At 38.0% G+C, this 22,158-nt stretch overlaps 1 pseudogene; it reads right to left on the bottom strand.

Annotated features, from left to right (window-relative positions):
* Nucleotides 1-6,763, bottom strand: part of LOC137636153 (uncharacterized) — a 52,147-nt pseudogene extending 45,384 nt beyond the window's left edge.
* Between the last annotated feature and the right edge of the window lie 15,395 nt (nt 6,764-22,158).

The raw sequence follows: 22,158 nt of genomic DNA, 5'->3' as shown, positions 1-22,158 counted from the left end.
AAGTTATGGTCCAATACTGTTTGCAAGAAAAGGTCAAATTATAGTCCAGTACTGTTTGCAAGCAAAGGTCCTGTTATAGTCATTGGGGGTTAAGTTTTCTGCTATTCCTCAACTGTTTACCTAAGTCACCTTATTAAGTGGTATGAATATCAAAGTCCTGTCCTTAAAAAAACGGCATTAGCCGACTGACCCGCTCAAAGGACGATAGTTGGCACGCGTAAAGGAAGGAACGACCACCAATTCGTCATCTGCTTTTGTCTATTTATTAGTTAAAACAAGTTAGTTAACTACTCACCCCCATCGCATAATATCGAGGCAGCCCCCTAAAGTTCTATCTTAAAATCCTCGGAGATGAACTCCGTGTCTCGCTTCGTCTGCGGCGTTTCCCTGGTCTCCACAGACGCTTACCTTCCAGTGGAGCCGTTCGTATCATCTTCCTGTATCTCATCAATGTCGCTGTCCGCCTTGAGGATCAGCTCGTCCTCGGCCTTGCCGGTGCCGTTTTCCTCGTCGTAGTCGTTCTCCGCCTCATCCTCCTCGCTGTTCAGGTGATCCTCGAGCTCAATCATGTCTTGGTCATCGGCCAAGTTTTCCTCTTCCTTTCGTCAAGTTTTCTGAAAGACAAAGTTGAGCTTAGTAAAACAAATACATCTGATAGCCATAATTATTCTTAAGAGAAAAGTTACTATAGCTCAGAACTAATATATACTCATCCCTTTGAATTTTTATTATATGCAGGAAGTTTCACGAATTCCTTAAGAAATAATTCTCAGTACGGCAGTCGGATATTTGCAAGCTCTCATACCAGTGGAGTGCTTGTCTCGTCAACATCACTTCAAGTACGGTACTTGTACTGAGCTCATTTTAATATAAACAACTTTCAAAATAAAGGATTAGTATTCTTTGGTTATAAAAGGATAAAGGAATAATCAGTACCTGTCTACAGCCTCTCTTACATTAAATTGGTGAATTTGAAAGAACATTTAATGAACACTTGGAATAACAACGTTAACGGCCCTTTCAATTACGGAAATACGACGCAGACTAACTGGAGATTTGCCGACCGAGAATGTATAAAACTTCACTGAATAGACCCAGAATATGATCCCAGAATATAATGAAATCTTGATATAAATTTATATATGATATACTGTTGGCAGGAACCGTTGATAGATTGATTTTGGGTTTTTCCGTCATCCTGACATACATCAAGCTTTGTTGAAACAACTAAAAACACGATGCAATCTTGACACAGAACTACGGATGAAGATGAAATAAAGGCTAGCAAAATAAAAACTAATTACCCACAAAGCTTCAAGATCCATATCCCAGAAGAAGACGATACAAAGAAATTAATCTACTGTAATCCACTTCAACTAATATATTCAATTGAATCCCAAAGTCCTATTCTACTGTTGTACATTTTCAGTGGCTCCTTTACTTATAAACAAATCATAAAAACAAACAACTTTTATGTTCGACTGCCAGCATCTTTTATCACTAACTACTATTAACCATCATAATAAATATCGAACCAAGAACATGTTAAACATTTACACTCAGGAAATTTCAACAGCCTTCTGCCACGTAAAAATTTAAATTTTATTCATATCTATTTTCCCTTACCATACAAACCCGAATCATTTATCAGGAGAATGTTTTTAGCGTAACTACAAGGCGACTTAAAATTCTTAAATAGGAGACCCTAGGGGATACGTCAAAGCCCTTTGGTCCTGCACAGGAGCTAAGATGACACCTCTTGTCAACCCCAACGACAAAAGCATGAAAATACAACCGGCAATAAGCCAAGTCACTAGCAGGAACGGGTTGACGTCAAGGATGGCGAGGTTGTAGACTCTACTAGACCTGGTCCAGCTTGAATGATCCCTGAACTCACGTCCAACTGATTACCAGGCAGAGATGTTTCCGGAACAGAAAGGAAAGTCACCTCGGTCCAGGCTAATCGTAGCGAGGAGATGAAGGAGGATTGAAGTCGTGGCTGGCTGATTTCTATATCCAGTCTAAGCATTCCTGACCGTAGGTAATGGAGATCTTAAAAGCTTTCCAATGAATAGTGACAAGAAAAACACACCCTTTACTTAAGCTTGGAAGGGATACCACAGGCTCTAGCGGGTCCTCTAAAGCTGACGTTCTCCTATCGACAGATTGCGGAAGACTGACGACCAATCTCCACATACAGTAGGGTCCCGAATTAAGCGTGTTCGAATTACACGATTCCCCTTTTCCACGATCGCTATTTTTCAAAAATAAATTTTCTGTATCCACGAGGCTGTTCAAAGTTCGCGAGTCAAGCACTACAAAATGTATCAAATCTATAGTCTTTTTAAGTATATTGGTAGCCCTAAATACGGTGATTTATAATAAATGTTACAAAACAATATTAACATTACATTTCATTAACATAATTTCATGATGAATAGCCTATTTAAGGATAAAATTCCACAACAATGAAATCAACTGTTAACTGTGCGAGTCCAGCTGACAAAATGTAAACAGAAATGTGGTTACGTTCTCGGCAATCTTTATCTTTCTCCAACCTTACGATAATTGTAATGGTAGTGTTAATGATGGTATATTAAAGCATTATTTTTGTTTAGTACAGTATATTTAAAAGCCTTATTTTTCCCTCTGGGCGTTCAAGGTTTTCACGAGTAGACTGGGTTCGTTTATCGGCAGTGAATAGCCTAAACTTCGGTAACGAGTCGTCAATATTTTGTCATATTTTAAACAGTAGGCTATACATTTGATTTGCAAACATTGGTTTTGTAGAGTAGACGGTATAATAAAATCTAGAGAGAGAGAGAGAGAGAGAGAGAGAGAGAGAGAGAGAGAGAGAGAGAGATTTGATGGCAGAAATCTCTCTCTCTCTCTCTCTCTCTCTCTCTCTCTCTCTCTCTCTCTCTCTCTCTCTCTCTCTCTCTCTCTCTCTCTAGATTTTATTTTACCGTCTACTCTACAAAACCAATGTTTGCAAATCAAATGTATACTGTTTAAAATATGACAAAATATTGACGACTCGTTACCGAAGTTTAGGCTATTCACTGCCGATAAACGATAACAAACCCTTTAATGCAAACTAACTGTATCCTTTGATAATCCTCTATATTTATCACGAATTCCTTCTATACCTCCTCAGACACTCTTATTTCAAATATCTAAATTATTCTTATCACAACTAACACCATCTAGTCATTTTCATTCCATTATATCTATTATTCCTCTGAATCTTATTCCCTTTCCTTATTCTGTTTATTCGATGGGATTCGTTTTTCCCTTTACCGTCTTTCAGAATCTATTTTTAGCCACTGGCAACCAAATCCCCCCTTCCCCCGTCTCCTACCGTCTCCCCTGCCAGTCCACCCAGCCTATCTCATCACCCCCCCCCCCCCACCTTCATCCTCCCCTGTTCTAGGTCTGTAACCTTCTGCGTCATAATATCTCTCTCTCTCTCTCTCTCTCTCTCTCTCTCTCTCTCTCTCTCTCTCTCTCTCTCTCTCTCTCGTTATACAATACTTACAAATAGATGAAGAAACCAAAATCGGTTTTCTTGAAGTGTCAATTAAATACAAAAGGAAAAAATTATACCGTGTATACATCCATTTCAATCATAGCTTAAAATACGGTAACCGATTTCGTCCGCAAACCACTATTTTTTAGGAAACCGTTCTATTCCAGAAAATTTTTACTCTTTAAATGTCAATTGCGCTATAATAAAACATGTACTTATGTTGTTAAATTTCGGGTGTGTTTTAAAAATCGAGTATTGCTAACTTATTTTTGTTTTACTTTTGGCTGTGATCACATCAGCTGATGTCTAGCTTCCGCGCGAATACAATAACAAAGAATTGTTTACACCATTTCTTAACTTATTCAAACCATCTATACAGTTAATATTACATAAACACCAATGTGTTATAACCTATCATATTTATTGTTTAGTACTTTAAAACCATCCCCCCCCTCTCTCTCTCTCTCTCTCTCTCTCTCTCTCTCTCTCTCTCTCTCTCTCTCTCTCTCATCGAACGTTATAGCGGTAACCTAATTGTTCGGTGACTTTAAAAATAGGCCTAGTACTTTCTTCTTTACCTTTTTTGCATATGGATCCATAATTGAGGTGGGTACAAGTTGACTTATAACTGAAGTTAGGAAAAGTATTTTGGATATGGAAAGGACAATTATCTTTCGTAACAGTTTAGAATTATCGTAAGTTATCACTCTGTCATTAGCGGCAGTTTGCTATTGTGGATTAAACGCATAAGGAAAAAAAAAATTCCAGCTTTGCTACGAATTTAGGAATTTATATGGATACGGTAAGTAAAATATTTGTCATAACATAATGTTTACTAAATGTTTGTAATATCATTAGTTATGACTTAGATCATGTGTGTTTAATGCATTCGTTTGTTTATTATGACCGAAGATGGAACGTAAACAAATGGAAGGTTTCCGTTTCAGGCGGCATCATAAAGAAAAACATTTCATAAATGGCATTCATTTCATTTATTTGAAAGTTCTAATAAAAAATAATTAGAACATTGGTAATAACAAATTCAACATATAATCTATACTTGGTAAAATTGCTGTCAATTCAAAAACACAGATGTATAAATGCGTCTGTTTCTTCGTTGTGATCAGAGTTAAACGTAAACAAAACATTGGTTGTCGTTTTCTATTCTGCTTTTTAGCGTGCTTAGGAAACGCATGATATAAAATCGCCTTTATTTTGATAATTCTGGATTTTCAATCATACAACAAGCTAGTCTATAGAGTGATGGTTTTGCTATTCACCAGTTGTATTATACAATAGATATGACAAACATTAAAATTTGTCTGTATTTTGGGTTGTGTTGTAACGGGAAATATATGGTGTTTACACCTATCCTGGTTGTAATTTTAACCATTTTTCAAGTTATTAGAACTTTAAAGTATATTAAATGTTTTATTTATTTACAAAAACAATTTGATATTATAAAGAAATACAGTATAGTACAAAGAAAGTATTGGAAATGGGTAGTAAACACATTTGAATAGGCAAATTGCTGGTTGCCATGGCCACAATGGAATTATTTCTGTTAGTTGTGTGTTTCGAAATTCGCGATTTTCCATTTACACGAGGTCATTAATCGACCAAATTCTCGCATAATTCGGGACCCTACTGTACAACCATAAAAACTAAACAAGTTCCAAGAGATAGAAAAGGGTACTAGGAATTAGGGGAGCGTAGTGGTAGATCCTTCGCCGCAACGAATGGACCCAAAGTGTAGCAGTCCTCATAAAGGGTCTGAACACGTTTCAAGTAATGGGATGCGAATATAGATTTACTTCTCCAAAAAGTTGTATCCATTATGCTTTGCAGAGAACGATTTTGTTTAAAAGCTACCGAAGTAGCTACCACTCTTACTTCGTGTGTTTTCACCTCAAGCAGTCTAAGCTCTGCCTCACCAAACTGGGCATGAGCTTCTCTAATCAAGAGCCTTATGAAAAAGGATAAGGCGTTCTTCGACATAGGCTGCGAGGGCTTCTTAACTGCGCACCAGAGAGCCTCCGAGCTGCCTCTTAAACTCTTTGTTCTGTCCAAATAGACCCTTAGTGCCCTAACAGGACATAGCACCTTTTCCACCTCATCACCCACATCATACAGATTAGCAACCTCAAAAGACTTCGGCCATGGATGTAAAGGACGCTCATTCTTGGCCAGAAAACCCAGCTTCAAGGAACATATGGCTTTCCCGTCTCTGAAACCAATGTTCCACACTGACTCTTTTAGCTATCGCTAAGCTCACCAAGAAAAGGGTCTTCAAAGTTAAATCTTTAAAAGAGGCTGAGTGCAGAGGCTTGAATCTGTCACTCATGAGGAATCTAAGAACTTCATCCAAATTCCAAGCAGGTGAATCTTGATGACATCTCTTAGAAGTTTCAAAAGACCTAAGAAGATCTTGTAGGTCTTTATTGTTGGAGAGATCCAAATCTCTATGCCTGAAAACAGTTGCCAGCATACTTCTGTACCCCTTAATAGTCGAGGCAGAAAAGTTATGCTTAGTTCTAAGAAATCGGCAATCTGTGTTATAGAGGTACTGGAAGAAGAAACCGAGTTAGCCCTACACCATTCTCTGAATACTTCCCACTTGGACTGATACACCCTGATGGTAGAAGTCCTCCTTGCTCTTGCAATAGCCTTGGCTGCCTCCTTCGAAAATCCTCTAGATCTTACGAGTTTTCCGATAGTCTGAAGGCAGTCAGACGTAGAGCTTGGAGGTTTAGATGGTTTCTTGCCAAGTGGGGTTGTCTGAGAAGATCTGGTCTTAACGGAAGGCTTCTCGGCACATCCACCATCCATTCCAGTACCTCTGTGAACCAACTTCTTGACGGCCAGAAAGGAGCAACTAGGGTCATTCTGGTCTCCTTGTGAGATACAAACTTCTGCACCACCTTGTACAGGATCTTGAAGGGTGGGAATGCGTACACCTCCATGTGCGACCAATCCAACAGTAACGCATCTATGTGAGCCGCCTCGAGATCCGAAACTAGGGAGCAGTACGTCTCCAGCCTTTTCGTCTTCGAGGTTGCAAACAGATCTATGAGGGGACGACCCCATAACCGCCACAGCTTCTTGCAAACGTCTAGGTGTAACGCCCATTCTGTGGGGAGAACTTGGTCCCTCCTGCTGAGTCTGTCCGCACTCACGTTCTTGACCCCCTGAATGAATCGTGTCAATAAAACAATCCTCCTTCTCTTTGCCCATACGAGAAGAGATCTCGCTAACTCGTAAAGGGACTTCGAGTGGGTCCCCCCCTGCTTTGCTTTATACGCTAGGGCCGTGGTGCTGTCCGCATTGATCTGAACCATCTTGCCTAGGACCAGATTCTCGAATCCCTTGAGGGCTAAGTGCACAGCTAAAAGCTCCTTTTGATTGATATGAAGAATCTCTTGCTCTTTTGTCCACAGACCTGAGATTTCTCTTTTCCCTAAGGTTGCTCCCAACCCCGAGTTTGAGGTGTCGGAAAACAACAAAAGGTCTGGGTTCTTTTGCTCCAATGAGAGGCCCTCCTTGAGTCTGTAAACGTTGTTCCACCATTGAAGGTGTGTTCTGATTGCACTCGTGATGGGAATACTCTCCCTGTCAAGACTGTCTCCCTTCTTCCAATGAGCATTGAGATGAAATTGAAGGGGACGTAGGTGCAGCCTCCCCAGAGACACAAACTTTTCCAGAGATGAGAGGGTCCCCAGAAGGCTCATCCACTCTCTCACTGAACTGACGTTCTTCCTCATAAAGGCACAAAGCCTTAGTAGCGCTGACTGAATCCTTGCCGGGGGTGAAAAAGCCTGAAAACCCTGACTCTGAATCTCCATCCCCAAATAAAGAATCTTCTGGGATGGAGTCAGCTGTGACTTCTTTGAACTCACTAGAAGTCCCAACTCTTTTGCCAAATCCAAAGTCATCTGAAGATCCTTCAAACAGCGATCGGCTGAGGGAGCTCTTATGAGCCAATCGTCCAAGTACAGGGAGGCCCTGATGCCTCTTGAGTGCAGCATGCTCACCACACTCAGCATGATCTTCGTGAATATCAGAGAGCTGTGCAGAGACCGAAACATAAGGCTTGGAACTGGAAGACCTCCTTCCTGTACACGAACCTCAGATAACTCTGAAGAGGAGTCTCTGTGAGTGAACTTCCCCCGAGGGGGAGAATCACCGGCAGGAGAGACCGTTGGACTTAGTTCCTCCCTTGAAGGATGTTCGGAGGGGGGAACTAAGCCTTCAGCTACATCGGGGGAACATCATGAGCAGAGGTTTGATACAACTCATCGGAAGCCTCTGCCACAACAACGTAGATGATAGACAGAGGATCAACCTCTGCTAAAGTCGGCAATTGTTTGACAGCTGCTCCCAACCTGATCATGTCAAACAAGGCTTCCTTGGAGGGCAAACCCTCAAGCCCCAAGGAAGCCCAAAGCTGTAACAAATTATTATTAGATACAGGTACATTAAAATCCTCCCACGGGGGAGGAGGAGGAGCTGCCTCGCTATGGGAGGCAACTCACTCTCCCAAACCCCGAGATCGCTCAACAGAACTACGGCCTACGCTACCACTCGACAGTTTCTCGGAAGAAACAGATCGAGTGGGAGATTCGGAGGAGGTTTGGGCCACGGAAGAAGAGCCCTTGGGATTTTCTCCTTTCAAAGAAACCTTCGAAGGAGAATTATCCCGTCTGGACTTCTTCTTCCGGCGCCGAGAAAACCTCTACCACTGGGAGGTAGACCACTCCCTACACTCCCCACACACATTATTCCTATCACACCGCTGGCCCTTACAGTAAGGACACAAGGTGTGGGGGTCCGTTTCGACCGCTGACATATACGTGCCACAAGGGCGGTCAGGTAATCCAGGACACTTACGCATAGCAGAGGCCAACTTCACACACACTCTATCAAAGGAAAAGCAAAAAGATTAGCAATGGCTGTCAAGGAAGGCGAGGGTGACAGCGGACACGTCCGACTACCACCCGAGCCGAGAGCAAAGTGAGCTCAAGCACAGGTGTGTGTGAGGGCGTGGGGTAGCAAGCTACTCTCCCTAACTAGCGGTGGGGTAGTAAACCCTCGTTAAAATTCTAATGGCTCGTCATTTCAGCTACGCCAAAAGTAATTACCCATATTAAATAGCGTGGTTTGTATTTCAGTTACGGAACAAAGGAATTATTTTATAACAACACTCATAATTTCAGTAACGGAAGAGACATTTTACCAGAAATATTCACTCTGTTTGCCTCAACTTTCCCCACTAATTATGTTTTGCTGTGATGAAATAGTTAAAGAAGTGAACGAAGGAATGGAAGATATAAGCAAAGATCCAGGAATGTAGGTACTCAGACAAGGAAGTTAAACGGAATTAGTGATAATGGAAAGGACGAACTTAATTGGTTCCAAGAATCCTACCCTACAAAACATAAACTCTACTTACCACTATCCTTTCTGATTAAGAAATCCGTTTCCCGGTGTGGCTTGTGGGATGATTCGCATTCAAATCTGAAAAACATATATTTTGTTAGAAAGAGTCTCTAGGCTTTCTATTAATCAGGTAATTTTGGGTACTCACAAGCTGTACATCAGCTCCACTCATTTTTCCATAGCTAGAGTCTATTATTATTATTATTATCATTACTTGCTAAGCTACAACCCTAGTTGGAAAAGCAAGATGCTATAAGCCCAGGGGCCCCAACAGGGAAAATAGCCCAGTGAGGAAAGGAAACAAGGAAAAATAATATATTTTAAGAACAATGACATTTAGATAAATATTTCCTAATATAAACTATGAAAACTTTAACAAAAAAGAGGAAGAGAAACAAGATAAAATAGTGTGCCTGAGTGTACCCTCAAGCAAGAGAACTCTAACCCAAGACAGTGGAAGACCATGGTACAGAGGCTATAGCAAAACCCAAGACTAGAAAACAATGGTTTGATTTTGGAGTGTCCTTCTCCTAGAAGAGCTGCTTACCATAGCTAAAGAGTCTCATTTGAATAGACCTTAAGTCGTCTTATTTGATGGTAGTATGATCATTGCCCTAAATTTTCAGAATGTGCTCTCTCAACGTAAATTTCTAATTTCCTATGTTATTCATCCTATAAAAAACTAATTTCAAAATACGATACGGGATATGTGTAATGATAATAAGTAAGAGAAGCAATAATTCACGCAAAGTAGACTGTAATGATGAAGGCAAGAACAGACACTTCAGATCTAAATTGGAGAGGCAGATACAAAAATAAAGATACAAAATGTATGTGTGGCACTGAAGAAGAAACATTGGAACACTTTATATTACACTGCGAGATGTAAAAGGAAACAAGAAATAATTGCACACTATTACATCAACCATATATTGAAAATGAACGTGAAATAATAGCGGACATTCTTTGTTTCAAGAATTGTGATAAAAAAGAAATAGAAAGCAGAAAAAAATCTTATCCAAGAACTGTGGAAAATAAGAAAAAATAATAAAACAAGACATCAAGTGACAAACGACAATACCATATAAAGAAAAGAATAGAGGAGCCGTTGCAAAGGCTTATTCTCAAAGTACAGGTACAAATTTGCTCATTTCCCTTTTTACCCTTATCAATATACTAGGCACTACAATTTAAGCTTGCTCTCTCAATATTTCAGTTCTACACTGTGCATCAGTATATTTTACAGTAAACGTCCTGAATATTTAGCTTTTCCTAATGCAGATAAAGAACAGACACCACAAAAAGGCAAATCACCATCTGCAACTTCTTATTCCGAATAAGGGATAATAAATGTAATGGGCCACCAGTAGCCCAAGCGCACAAGTGGCTTATTGAAGGATAAAGCAAAGGGGACGAATCGTCACACCCCCAGCCCCATTTCAATAAGGACCCAGCGACCTAGGTTAGAGTAGACATTATTAACGGGTTATTGTGACTCTTCCGATTACTTCTTTGAATATGATCGCTGCCTCGGTAGCATTGTTTAACCCTTTTACTCGCAGGCTATTTGGAAATTTCCAACCCTGAACCCCCAGGGGGTTATTTTTTCCCCAGCACATTTTGCAGTATATTTTTTTAAAATTGCTCTAACAGCATTAATTTTTGTCATAGAGAGGTCAGGTTGGTCTCATTCTCTTGGAAAATGCCTGAATTTTCTCAAAAAATTATCAAAAATATGAAAAAAAAATTTTTATTACATTTTTTTTTGCAAGGACGTACTGGTACGTCCATGGGGGTAAAGGGATGGCTTTTGTGAAACGTACCAGTACGTCCTTTGGGGGTAAAAGGGTTAATAGATCTGATGATTTTCTTTTCAGCATTACTGCATTCTGCCAATAAGAGGGTAAAATTCATCCTTCATCATCATGGGTGAGGTAGATCCAATGCGGGTCAAAATTGGGCATATTGCAATTTACAAAATGAGTACACAAAGAAGGTAAAGTACAGTTTACAGCGTCACATTTTGAGAAATTTTGTCTCTCATCTTCAGGCTGGAGTGTTTGAAATGGTGCTGGTAACCCTGCTTCCAAAGTACCCATTCCTATAAACCTGCTCACCACAGGACAATTCGTGACCCTGCGTTTGCTTCCAAAGTACCCATTCCTATAAACCTGCTCACCACAGGACAAGTCGTGACCCTGCGTTTGCTTCCAAAGTACCCATTCCTATAAACCTGCTCACCACAGGACAAGTCGTGACCCTGCGTTTGCTTCCAAAGTACCCATTCCTATAAACCTGCTCACCACAGGACAAGTCGTGACCCTGCGTTTGCTTCCAAAGTACCCATTCCTATAAACCTGCTCACCACAGGACAAGTCGTGACCCTGCGTTTGCTTCCAAAGTACCCATTCCTATAAACCTGCTCACCACAGGACAAGTCGTGATCCTGCGTTTGCTTCCAAAGTACCCATTCCTATAAACCTGCTCACCACAGGACAAGTCGTAACCCTGCGTTTGCTTCCAAAGTACCCATTCCTATAAACCTGCTCACCATAAGACAAGTCGTAACCCTGCGTTTGCTTCCCAACAACCCATCCCTATAACCCCTCTTACCCTAAGACAAGTCATAACCCTGTGTTTCCTTCCAAACAACCCATCCCTATAACCCCTCCTACCCTAAGACAAGTCATAACCCTGTGTTTCCTTCCAAACAACCCATCCCTATAACCCCACCTGGAGTCTTTGTATATCAGCGGTCAGTTCCTCCAGCGAGCATAAAATATGGACATCAACTAACCTAAACTTCCCCCCTTAACCTAACCTACAAGATGTGTCCTTACCTACTTAACTAAAGGGGGTGGTAGGGGACCCCTGCGACCCCCTTACACTGCCGTATTCTTAGTGCAACGTCATCATACATACAGATGGCCGCTATCATACATACACCCCCCTCCTCCCGGCTTATCCTAAGGCAAGTCATATCCGAGTGTTTGGAGAGCAAGTATTTGGTTACAACTTTGTAATATTCTTGTGTGGACATATGGCACTCTCTGACATGTACAAGGTTATGTGTATATGAGCTGTCTTACTATGTAAAGTAGTATACGATAGAGTACAAGTGTGGCTCCGAGTTGTCTAACCATGTATATTACTATAAAATACTATACAGTATAAGTGAGGCAATGAGTTGTCTTTGAAGTACTAGTTTTAGGGTTAAATCAGGATACGCTGGTCTAAGCCTGGTCGATGGGGGAGTGGCCAACCCAGTAGTTAAGTCAGGATACGACTCCTAGACTGCGTTAAATGGGGTCAAGTTTGTTTCCCTTTTAAAATGTAGTTTTTTCAAAAAAAATATTGTAATTTTAAAACATTTGAAATGTGTATAATGTGTTTCCCCTAATTATTTGCATCAGTAAAGTTTAAAGTATTCACAAATATACCAAGAGAACTTCTTATTTTCTTTATTTGGGTTATTGTACTACAGTAAAGATTTACCACTTCGTTTTATCGTCTCATATTCGTTTTAACGATTCTTCTGTTTGTCCTAACGATTGTTAGATCTATTATAACGATTATTTTCATTATTGTAACGATTCTTGTCTTCGTTTCTATCGGAAATTGAGTTTACAATGTACCTTACACAACGACCCTTGGTCGAACGTAAAGAATACGAGACCACGGAAATCATTCGTCTAAAACAAATATAAAATGGTAATAGTCCTGTTTTTGTGAAGGAAAAACCATAAATAGGTAATTTATTTGGTAAATACTTGCTATTTTACCTTGCTAATATGTGGCAATTCGTAGTTTATTGGGACAGACCGGGTCAGGAAATCCGCCAATAATCGATACAACGAAGACACAAAAATGGTTAAAAAACGAAGACAAAAAATGGATAATACGAAGACAAAACTAGTTAGTAACTAGACAAGAATCATTAGAATAATATAATTTGAACATACATGTTATTAATGTAATGTAATTCTGATTTTTATAAGGATAAACTCTAACTTTACCAAACGCAAATTGTACCGCTAGCTGTTACACGTCAAGCAAGAGTGATCATCTTATAATTAAAAGGATTATATACACTTACTGTATTCCTAATAGTTAAAAGTTACTTTTAACTAATGATAATTACATTATAAATTACGTAATGTAATGCAATTATACAATATCATGCAATTATTTACCTTGGCCGCTGCGTTCCTGGTTTGTTTGCTTGTGGGTAATGACGTCATAAATTAAAGATGGCTTCTTGGTGACGTCATACAAAAACAAATAAACTATACATCTTTGAAATATTTTATCTTATTTTATTACTTTAAATAATATAAATATATGAAATAAAAATCATATAAATAAATTACTATTATACTTAAATACGTTTTAGTAGAATTTATTCTGGATATTAGTTGAATTTGAAGATTTAATTAAGATACTTTACCTGGATTAAAGCTATACCCATGACGTCATAGAAACTTCTTCCTAGTTCCTTATTGCGGGTACTCTATCCCTTAATAGATAGGTGCAAAGCTTCTAAGCTTATTCTTATTATTGTTATTAAGTTTATATTACCTGTGCCTTGAATAAATTAATACCATAATGAGATTCTCAATCTTTACTTTTATTCCCTTCTACCTTGAAATTAGATAGGATAAAACCTTGCTATCATCAGTTTTGGCAATCTATTGTGGTAATCAGTTTGGATTTCTTAAATTCTTCTTTTATATGCATTGCCCTACCTATAAATGCAGCCAGATCCCCGCTAGGATTTTTCAGCGTACCTAATCTTATGTCTACATTCATTAGCTGTCCTAATTTTGGGCATAAAAATAAATGTTCAGTAGTATATTCTTCATCTTTGCACAAGTCACACAAATTATCTTCATCCATTATAGAGTACACTATAATTTTTCATATATGGCTGGCATAATTTCATAGCGTAGCTTATTGTCCAATCTACGTACACATGGAAGAACAATATACAAATCAACCAATTTTGATTAAATGTGCATTATATTATGAATAAATGACCAATAGAACATCAAAATATGATTTATAATCCACATGTAAGAGATTAGTAATTCCAGTGCAACAGGAAACAATTGTGTTGAAACGTGTATGCATAATTATTATATAAAAACACATTCATAGTACAGTATACATTAATGTATTTGCTTTCCTTCATACATTATTATATGTCTGAGATGTTTAAAATAGGTTCCATAAGTCAGCGTAGCATTTCATAAGCCCCAGTGTTAAGCTCGTCTAGTGGGAAGGTTATGTACTGTGATTGGTTGCTTTGATAATGACGTCATTAACTATCAAGCTGATAATTGGTTCTTGACTCATGACGTCATTATTCATAGCTATTATTGATTTTTGATTGATGACGTCATTATCCATAACTCATTGTATTTACTTAAATACAGAAAGGAGAATGGTGTATGCATTATAAATGTAAGAATACTTTAATTAAATGTCTTTTGATTAAACAAAATAGTTTAAAATTACTGTTTTCTGCATACATGGTATTACAAAATATTCTTGCCTTATGCATTTATAGAGTGCTTTCAATGACGTCACTGGGAATCGCCGGCGGCCATGCTGGAGGGCATACAAAGCGAAAACATGGCGGCTGCTACAGCGAATATGGACAATGAGAGCGACTTTGTCAAACAATTGTCGGGTGATGATAAGCGTTTTTACAAGCAGAAACTCGATCTAATTGATGGCCTAGATCCATACCAGATGCAGAATTCATTCAGTCAAAATATTGAGGATTTTCCCAGTATTTCTTACATTGATATGGTGAACTACTTGGTACTGTCGGCCAACCCAGAACATGAGTGGGCATACATTTCCATTGAATAATCTGCTTCCAGAATTCGTTGTTTTTCCCTTTAATGCTTTTAAGTCCAAAATTAGATAAACACTGGGCCGATGAAGAGAATGTTTATAATTATAATGCTAATATTGATCATTTAGCCTAACCTTGTGTATTATAATTTTTTATTGTCAAAATGTATGTAAAAGTTTTGCATTATTATGTCAAATCTTTATCGGTTCATGCCTAACCATTGTGTTTGTGTTTGGTTACAAATGCTATAATTTCTTATATACATATAAACATATGATGGACAAACTCTATTGTAATGCTTTCAGATATTATTATTATTATTTATAATCAATGTTTATTCATCACATAGGCCTGTATGTCTGCACAATTTAATACACAAATTAAAATAAATATAAATATACACTTAATTATATATAGGCATGAGCACCTTGGCGAAAGAGAGACCTAGGTAAGTAGCCTTTGTTAATATAGCCAATATGGGCGCTTTTAATTTTTGTTTTGTAAATCTGAGATGCCCCTTTTGATGTTTAAAAATTGAGATGCCCCCTCACCCACACACACTACACACTGAACTGACTATGATACTTTTGAAGTCACCCATGCGATCGGATATAACATGTTTACACAGGAATAATGATACTTTTAGGGCCTAGCAGAGACTGACCTGATATGAAATAATCAGAACAGATACGTGCTTAGGGTAGTGAGGATTCACGTAGATCAGCCCGTGATATTCTGGTCAACCACAAGTCACGTCTGCACTTGGATAATTCTTCTGTATCTTTGTCCTGATTCTGAATAACTGCCGGTATGCGGTAGAAACTCTTGTCATCTCTTCGTCCTCGATTCCCACAGCCAACAATAGCGCAAAAACTGGGCATTGTGTGAATGTGAATGTGATGAAATGGCTAAATATTCAACAGCTCAACCATAGCTATTCACTGAACGCGTCTTTGTATGCCCTCCAAGATGGCGGACCGGAAGTTTGATGACGTGTATTGAAAGGACTCTATACCGGGAAATATCTGTTGTCTCATTGGCTGGTTGTATGTGACGTCAGACACTCGTATTCATGAATAAAAAAAAACTATACGTACTTTAGATTAACTAGAGCTTCAAAAATTAAATTTTACAAAATACAATCTTAAAAATATTATTAATATTAGAATAAAATTAATAAAAACTTATTAAAGGCCGTAAGTTAGATAAATAGGTCATATTCAAAGGAATAATTGACTAACTTTCTGGCTATGATGTTCTAAGCATGTGTTCGTTTGTGCGTGAAACGAAGGATATAACCAATCACAGCTGAGGAAGATATAGCCAATCAAAGGACTGGAATGTACTACCAAGAGTAACTGGAACTTATGAGTTGCTGTTGGAGGAACCTGCTCAAATGCCCGTAAATTTACATTAAAACGCTTACGAAAACAAAATAGGATGAAAAAATGTCATTAGCTAGAGCGTTTGCGCGAAATGGCTCCCGTGAAGCTGATTTTTTCGTCAACAGCAGCTCATAAGTCGGAGGAACCCTCTCGTCTTATGCATTTTTAGCGGGAAATATCTGTCGTCTCATTGGCTGATACGTTCTCTGTTGTGATTGGTGGTTGTATGTGACGTCAGGTTATAGTATTTTATGAATGAATTCCATTAGGTAGGAGTGAAATACCTATACGTATTGCAGATAAATTAGGTCTTATAAATTATATTTTTTTTTCATAAAACCAAACGTATGATAGAACTAATTTACTATTCAAATAGATAATGAATCTTGTTCAATTGCTTAAGCTGAATAAATAAGTATTTTTGAAGGAGTAATTTATCTACGATTTGGCTACGATGTTACCTAGGGGTAAAAAAAATCTATACGTATTTTAGATTAACTAGAGCTTCAAAAATTAAATTTCACTAAATATAATCTTAGTCATATTATTAATTTTTGATTAAAATAAATAAAGACTCTTATTAAAAGGTTGTAAGTTAGATAAACAAGTCATATTTGAAGGAATAATCGACTGGCTTTCTGGCTACGATGTTCTATGCATTTGTTCGTTTGTGCGTGAAACCAAGGCAATAACCAATCACAACTGAGAAGATACAGCCAATCAGAAGGCTGGATTATCCCACCATGAGAGAGTTTCTGCGATTTATGAGCTGTTGCTCGAGAAATCAGTTACTTATTTATTACATTAAAAGTCCAAATGCTTTGACATTATTTACTCGCTCGCCAACAGCAGCCATAATTCAGAGGAACACTCTCACCTTTATGTATATTTATCGGGAAATATCTGTTGTCTCTGAGTCTCTGACTGATTTGTCCTCTGCTGTGATTGGTGGTATTTATGACGTCATAGAATTATTTTTATGAATAAAATTACGTCTCAGACCTAGGAAGGGGGGAATACCTATACGTATATCAGAAGAATTAGGACTTAGATAATTAAATTTTATAAGAATAACATTATAAAAGGTAGTACTTCTTTAACTAAACAAATAAAGGCTCTTATCAAGGCCGTAAGTTAAATAAATACGTCAACCTCGAAAGAATAATAGACTGTGTTTCTGGCTACGATGTCTAGTTATGAGAGGCAGGGCAGAAGATTTATTGTTTCATGGGAAATTAAAGATATATTTCAATAAAATATATATAGTCCTTATAAGATGTTTATAGAACATAATCTATCAAAAGGATACATTTTAGAGACCGAATCTGTGTTCTTATTAAGAAAATACGTTTCAATGACGTCATGAACAGTAGGATGCATTTTACAGATTGCTTAAATGACTGAATAATTTTGTTTGCTGGTTTGAAGTGTTGAAAATTGCTAATGATGAATATTCAATAGATATTATTATTATAAAGAGCTTATATAGTGAAGGAACTACCCAACTTTAAGTCGCATTTTGTAGAATTTCAAGTAAACTTTGATTATTTAAAGGAATAAATGACTGTTTAGGTTACGATGTTTGTGTGTGTGTGTGTGTGTGAAGCTGTAGCATATAATTTAAGCAAACATTAAACAGATGATGAAAAACGTGGATTAACTTCTGATGTGAAAAATACCCCAGCTGGTGTTGTAATATTGACATTAGTAGCCTATAATTTGATATTCAAATAAACTATATAGTTAGATTAGTGTGAACTAATAAGGTTAATATTTACTAATAACGAGAGGGAGCTCTAAAATTTAGGAGTAAAAAGTAGCTGGATTTCTTTTTAAGGAACTCTAAAACTTTTAGAGATTAATGTCTCTCTTATATATACTAAAAACATCTCGCTCAACGAGCTGTTTAAATTCTGTATAACTGATTATTTTTGTGTGGTATGGATGGGGTGTTTTGGGGCAACATATGGATCTACTGGTCTTACACAAGGTAAGGCAATCTATACAGACAGACAGACAGACAGACAGATCTACTTGCTGAGTCATCAACAGCCATTGCTTGACCCCCTCTGGTCCTAACTTGAGAGAAGAGGGGGGCTTAGTGCTCATCATATGTAGCCTATATAGGATCAGTCTCTAAGGCATTGTCCTCCTAGAGTAGTGTCATTTTACCTTGTCTGTCATTTTTAAAGAGCAAGTTATAAACACCCAAAAATCCTTCAAACATGAGTTTAATATGCAAATATATTTTGACTGGTTACTGTAAACTTCAGCAATTCAAGTTTTGATCTAGTCCATGATAATAATACTATAAGTGAAGCTACTCACAAGTCTGGTAATTGCTTGGACCTCGTATGCACTGACTCCCCTGGCGTTGTTACAAGTGAGGTTGGTTTTATTAGTAGTGAAGACTGAGCAGCCTGTCCCTGATGTATCATACTCTTGTAAAATTTATATGATATCCCAAGCAGGCTGGAATGGGGTTTTGCATGATCTTTTGTGCTTGAATTGGTCACAATTATATAGTAGTGTACATCCTGTTGTCCCTTTGAATGAGAATCTAGTCAACATAATTGACAGGTGTATCCCTTCTCGTGTACTAAGGTACCAAGTGAAGGACAAACTGTGGTTCAGTGATGATTGTAGACGTGCTTATTTGGAGAAACAGGAGGCCTATCATCTTTGGAAGGGTAACAGATCAGATTTGACCTGGAAAAACTATACTCAGCTTACAGCTTTTGCTCAGAGAGTTTATGCTTCAACTGTAAAGGAATACAATTCAACCATAAAAGAAACCCTTTCTGGTACAACTCAGGAACATAAATGGTGGTCTACCCTTAAATCTGCACTCTTTGGTGTAGATGCAACTTGAACCAGATAGCTGTTACTCTGTCCAAAGGAAAAAGCAACCCTTTTGGCTGATGTTTTTGACAGTAAACAGAGTAATGAAAAACTTGAACTTCCTCATTCCTGTTTTCCTGAGGCTAAACTAACTAGTTTAGCTTTTCTATCTCGTGAAATTAAAGCCCTGTCGATGGACCTTGATGCTTATAGAGTTGTAGACCCAAATGGTATTTTTCCTTTGTTTCTTTCTTTTATAAAGACTACAGATTTCTTAGCTCCAAAGTTATCTGTTATTTTGCGCAGATTAGCAAAAAGAGCTTTTAGCATTGTTGGAGAATTAGTAATATTACTCTATGTAAATGTGTTTGCGGTAGCTCAAGTCTAACTGATTACCGCCCAATTTCCATAACTCCCATATTATCTAAAGTTTTTGAATGTCTTCTGGTAAAACGTCTTAATAGGTTTGTTGAAGGTAATCATCTATTCCCTAGTCTGCAATTTGGTTTTCGTAAAGGCCTTGGAGCATGTGATGCCCTTCTTACAATCTCCAATGCTGTACAGAAATCCCTCGATTGTGGTCAGGAAGTTCGTATGATTGGCCTTGATTTTAGTGCTACCTTTGACCTTGTTAATCATGAGGCCCTTGTTTTTAAACTCAAACAGTTGGGAGTGAGTGGGTCGTTTCTTATCATTGTTATTGATTTTTTAAGTAATAGATCTCAAAGAGTTGTTGTTGATGAGCACCATAGTGAGTATAGGAATGTGATATCCAGTGTTCCACAGGATAGTGTTCTTGGCCCATTACTTTTCATACTATATACACATGACGTGTGGTTTGGCCTAGAAAACAAGTTTGTTGCATATGCAGATGATGCTACTCTCTGCATCAATTTCATCCCCAGAATCTGGGGTTGCTGAATCCCTTAATAGAGATCTAGCTAAAATTAGTGCATGGTGCAAATTACGGGGTATGAAGTTGAATCCTTACAAAACTTAAAGTATGATTGTAAGTAGGTCAAGGACAGTGGCTCCTCAACCTCCGGATCTCAGTATTGATGTTTCTTTAAGTTTGTATGACTTTAAATATTTTAGGTGTGATTCTCGACAGCAAATTTACTTTTGAGAAACACATTAGGTCTGTCTTCTTTAATTGCACTAAAAATGGCTTATTGAGAAATACTCAATATTTTCGGTGATCAATCTATTCTGAAGTGTTTTAATTCTTTCATTCTACATTGCTTTGAGTATTGTTCTTCTGTCAGCTCTTCAGCTGCTGATTCTCATCTTAATTTGTTGGCCAGAAACTTACGGTCTATAAAATTTCTTATTCCTGATCTACTGTAGAAATTAATCTCTGGCACCGTCATTCAATTAGTTCATTATGCATGTTGCACAAAATTGTTCATAATTCTGACCATCCTTTGCATTCAGATCTTCCTGGACAATTCCATCCTGTTCGTAATACTAGGCAGGCAGTTAATTCTATATACACAGGCGTTTCTCCATCATGAGGCTCAATACTACACAGTATTCTAGAAGTTTTATGATAGCTGTTACCTAATCGGGTAGTTGAATCAGTAGAACTTCAAAAGTTTAAAGTTGGAGCAAATGTTTTTATGTTGACCTGGCTGACAAGAGCCTTTTTATAGTTTATATATGACATATCTGTTTTTGACGTTGTTAATAGTTTATATAGGACATACTGTACCTGTTTTGACGTTACTGTTTTTCGAATGATTTATTGTTAATTTATTCTCATCATTTATTTATTTCCTTTCCTCACTGGGCTATTTTTCCCTATAGGAGCCCTTGGGCTTATAGCATCTTGCTTTTCCAACTAGGGTTGTAGCTTGGCTAGTAATAATAATAATAATACCAATAGAGTATCCTACATGGTGCACTTACGGAATATTACTTACACAGATTGTTGGGGTTTCACTGAAGATTGCTGAATTACACCCCTGAATTAGTAAGATGAGAAACAGCAGAAGAGAGACTGGCTATGGATCTAAACTTCTACATGCATTAGTTCAAGCAGGTTGGAATAATCCAGCACAAGGCAGGGGAAATAGTAAGCATATCATATATGAAGTCTCAACAGAGGATTTCAGACACTGTAAGCAATCTATGCATTGGATAAAAATCAGTAAGTTCCTCTGCGATGAGGCAGTAATGAATATCAGGCTACTCTGGAGAGATAAATGACAAGGAGCATAGACACTAAATTCTCTTCAGCCACTAGGAATGGTTCAAGGGTGGACTTTGATGACCAATGAAAATTTCTCCAAAGACACAAACATAGCAGTTTTGTGGGATAATTTCTTCACAGGATGTCAAACAGGAGAAACAGCGAACGAAATAAATCTACAGGTCCCAGCGGGAAGCCATTGAGTACGTGTTTGCGTACCCATAAATGCAGTGATGATTCAAGTGAAAACGAATTGGCATACTGAATCAAAAGCTATAACAGTATACTTCAGAACCCTCTGAGAAATCTAATTAAATTAGTGAAACATTGGAAAAATGAGATTCAAGGAGGCAGCACAGGAATGTAGATATCCCATACAAAAGGGGAGCAAAGGCAGTTCAACGAGGCAGGCATCAAGGGGGACGAGGAATCAGCTATGCCACAGTTAGAATAAGCAGCTATAATTACAATTTACCAGAAAAATAAGAGAGATGTGACAAAATCCAGCTACAAGGTAAAAGTGAAATGCAAGTTTTGTGCACCTGAGAGGCTGTGCCAATTTCTCTGCTAGCGTTGCGTTATGTTTTTACTGCGGAAAAATCTGACAATTTGCAAACCATTATTATGGGGAAAAAAGTCACATGCCTAGCAAGGTCGCATTGGATGGTACAATAAGCACCATTTCTGAGAGTGATATTAGCGGCAACAGGCTAAAAAAACTGAAGACGATGTCAGTGGCTGGGAGGTCTGATTGAGATGTGTCCAATGTTGTTGCTGCGCCATACATGCAATTGACCATGAATGTTAGTTTAATTTATTAAAAGATAAAAAAGTTGCACATCAGAAATTGTAACTGATACTAAGGCTGAGGTATGCAATGCTGGGTCAGTACAGGTACTGAGCCTGGAAATTG

The sequence above is a fragment of the Palaemon carinicauda genome, unplaced genomic scaffold (assembly GCF_036898095.1).
Source record: "Palaemon carinicauda isolate YSFRI2023 unplaced genomic scaffold, ASM3689809v2 scaffold241, whole genome shotgun sequence".
NCBI lineage: Eukaryota > Metazoa > Arthropoda > Malacostraca > Decapoda > Palaemonidae > Palaemon > Palaemon carinicauda.
This window is presented reverse-complemented; position numbering and strand designations above follow the sequence as displayed.